The following is a 2,500-nucleotide window of genomic DNA, read 5'->3' on the forward strand; positions in this document are numbered from 1 at the left end:
GGCAGATTAAGCGAAAGCGCTCTCTGCTGGTTGAAAAAGCTTACAGCACCTGGTATTCCCAGGCGGTCTACCATCCAAGTACTAACCAGGCCCGACCCTGCTTAGCTTCAGAGATCAGACGAGATCGGGCGCATCCAGGCTGGTATGGCCGTAAGCAGAAGCTGCAGCTTGAAATACCTCTGATATGGAGTTGAAGATAAGTCATAGAATATAAGTCATTGATTTGTTGGTTTTATTTGTTGGAGTTAAAGTGCCTTAACCATGTGCAAAACACTTTAGGACGTGAGCTGTCGCTCTTACCACGTTGAAATATGTGTGGGTAGATTAAGCGAGAGCGCTCTCTGCTGGTTGAAAAAGCTTACAGCACCTGGTATTCCCAGGCGGTCTCCCATCCAAGTACTAACCAGGCCCGACCCTGCTTAGCTTCCGAGATCAGACGAGATCGGGCGCATCCAGGCTGGTATGGCCGTAAGCTGAAGCTGCAGCTTGAAATACCTCTTATATGGAGTTGAAGATAAGTCATAGAATATAAGTCATTGATTTGTTGGTTTTATTTGTTGGAGTTAAAGTGCCTTAACCATGTGCAAAACACTTCAGGACGTGAGCTGTCGCTGTTACCACGTTGAAATATGTGTGGGTAGAATAAGCGAGAGCGCTCTCTGCTGGTTGAAAAAGCTTACAGCACCTGGTATTCCCAGACAGTCTCCCATCCAAGTACTAACCAGGCCCGACCCTGCTTAGCTTCCGATATCAGACGAGATCGGGCGCATCCAGGCTGGTATGGCCGTAAGCAGAAGCTGCAGCTTGAAATACCTCTTATATGGAGTTGAAGATAAGTCATAGAATATAAGTCATTGATTTGTTGGTTTTATTTGTTGGAGTTAAAGTGCCTTAACCATGTGCAAAACACTTTAGGACGTGAGCTGTCGCTCTAACCACGTTGAAATATGTGTGGGTAGATTAAGCGAGAGCGCTCTCTGCTGGTTGAAAATGCTTACAGCACCTGGTATTCCCAGGCGGTCTCCCATCCAAGTACTAACCAGGCCCGACCCTGCTTAGCTTCCGAGATCAGACGAGATCGGGCGCATCCAGGCTGGTATGGCCGTAAGCTGAAGCTGCAGCTTGAAATACCTCTTATATGGAGTTGAAGATAAGTCATATAATATAAGTCATTGATTTGTTGGTGATAATAATTTAGAAGCACTTATTTGTTGGAGTTAAAGTGCCTTTACCATGTGCAAAACACTTTAGGACGTGAGCTGTCGCTGTTACCACGTTGAAATATGTGTGGGTAGATTAAGCGAGAGCGCTCTCTGCTGGTTGAAAAAGCTTACAGCACCTGGTATTCCCAGGCGGTCTCCCATCCAAGTACTAACCAGGCCCGACCCTGCTTAGCTTCCGAGATCAGACGAGATCGGACACATCAAGGCTGGTATGGCCGTAAGCAGAAGCTGCAGCTTGAAATACCTCTGATATGGAGTTGAAGATAAGTCATAGAATATAAGTCATTGATTTGTTGGTTTTATTTGTGGGAGTTAAGGTGCCTTAACCATGTGCAAAACACTTTAGGACGTGAGCTGTCGCTCTTACCACGTTGAAATATGTGTGGGTAGATTAAGCGAGAGCGCTCTCTGCTGGTTGAAAAAGCTTACTGCACCTGGTATTCCCAGGCGGTCTCCCATCCAATTACTAACCAGGCCTGACCCTGCTTAGCTTCCGAGATCAGACAAGATCGGGCGCATCCAGGCTGGTATGGCCGTAAGCTGAAGCTGCAGCTTGAAATACTTCTTATATGGAGTTGAAGATAAGTCATAGAATATAAGTCATTGATTTGTTGGTTTTATTTGTTGGAGTTAAAGTGCCTTAACCATGTGCAAAACACTTTAGGACGTGAGCTGTCGCTGTTACCACTTTGAAATATGTGTGGGTAGATTAAGCGAGAGCGCTCTCTGCTGGTTGAAAAAGCTTACAGCACCTGGTATTCCCAGGCGGTCTCCCATCCAAGTACTAACCAGGCCCGACCCTGCTTAGCTTCCGAGATCAGACGAGATCGGGCGCATCCAGGCTGGTATGGCCGTAAGCAGAAGCTGCAGCTTAAAATACCTCTTATATGGAGTTGAAGATAAGTCATATAATATAAGTCATTGATTTGTTGGTGATAATAATTTAGAAGCGCTTATTTGTTGGAGTTAAAGTGCCTTAACCATGTGCAAAACACTTTAGGACGTGAGCTGTCGCTGTTACCACGTTGAAATATGTGTGGGTAGATTAAGCGAGAGCGCTCTCTGCTGGATGAAACAGCTTACAGCACCTAGTATTCCCAGGCGTTCTCCCATCCAAGTACTAACCAGGTCCGACCCTGCTTAGCTTCCAAGATCAGACGAGATCGGTCGCATCCAGGCTGGTATGGCCGTAAGCTGAAGCTGCAGCTTGAAATACCTCTTATATGGAGTTGAAGATAAGTCATATAATATAAGTCATTGATTTGTTGGTGATAATA

At 45.8% G+C, this 2,500-nt stretch overlaps 6 non-coding genes and 2 pseudogenes across 6 annotated transcripts; all 8 read right to left on the minus strand.

Annotated features, from left to right (window-relative positions):
* Nucleotides 1-37: 37 nt before the first annotated feature.
* On the minus strand, nucleotides 38-156 carry LOC133436072 (5S ribosomal RNA). The gene has a single exon (XR_009779880.1). It is a non-coding gene; the product is annotated as a 5S ribosomal RNA (ribosomal RNA).
* A 199-nt stretch (nucleotides 157-355) lies between these two features.
* On the minus strand, nucleotides 356-474 carry LOC133436063 (5S ribosomal RNA). Its single transcript, XR_009779871.1, has one exon. It is a non-coding gene; the product is annotated as a 5S ribosomal RNA (ribosomal RNA).
* A 199-nt stretch (nucleotides 475-673) lies between these two features.
* Nucleotides 674-792, minus strand: LOC133436103 (5S ribosomal RNA). The gene has a single exon (XR_009779909.1). It is a non-coding gene; the product is annotated as a 5S ribosomal RNA (ribosomal RNA).
* A 199-nt stretch (nucleotides 793-991) lies between these two features.
* LOC133435829 (5S ribosomal RNA) lies at nucleotides 992-1,110 on the minus strand. The gene has a single exon (XR_009779646.1). It is a non-coding gene; the product is annotated as a 5S ribosomal RNA (ribosomal RNA).
* A 217-nt stretch (nucleotides 1,111-1,327) lies between these two features.
* Nucleotides 1,328-1,446, minus strand: LOC133436068 (5S ribosomal RNA). The gene has a single exon (XR_009779876.1). It is a non-coding gene; the product is annotated as a 5S ribosomal RNA (ribosomal RNA).
* A 199-nt stretch (nucleotides 1,447-1,645) lies between these two features.
* On the minus strand, nucleotides 1,646-1,764 carry LOC133436201 (5S ribosomal RNA; annotated as a pseudogene).
* A 199-nt stretch (nucleotides 1,765-1,963) lies between these two features.
* On the minus strand, nucleotides 1,964-2,082 carry LOC133436075 (5S ribosomal RNA). The gene has a single exon (XR_009779882.1). It is a non-coding gene; the product is annotated as a 5S ribosomal RNA (ribosomal RNA).
* A 217-nt stretch (nucleotides 2,083-2,299) lies between these two features.
* Nucleotides 2,300-2,418, minus strand: LOC133436206 (5S ribosomal RNA; annotated as a pseudogene).
* Between the last annotated feature and the right edge of the window lie 82 nt (nucleotides 2,419-2,500).

This window comes from Cololabis saira, unplaced genomic scaffold (assembly GCF_033807715.1).
Source record: "Cololabis saira isolate AMF1-May2022 unplaced genomic scaffold, fColSai1.1 scf057, whole genome shotgun sequence".
NCBI classification, from domain to species: domain Eukaryota; kingdom Metazoa; phylum Chordata; class Actinopteri; order Beloniformes; family Belonidae; genus Cololabis; species Cololabis saira.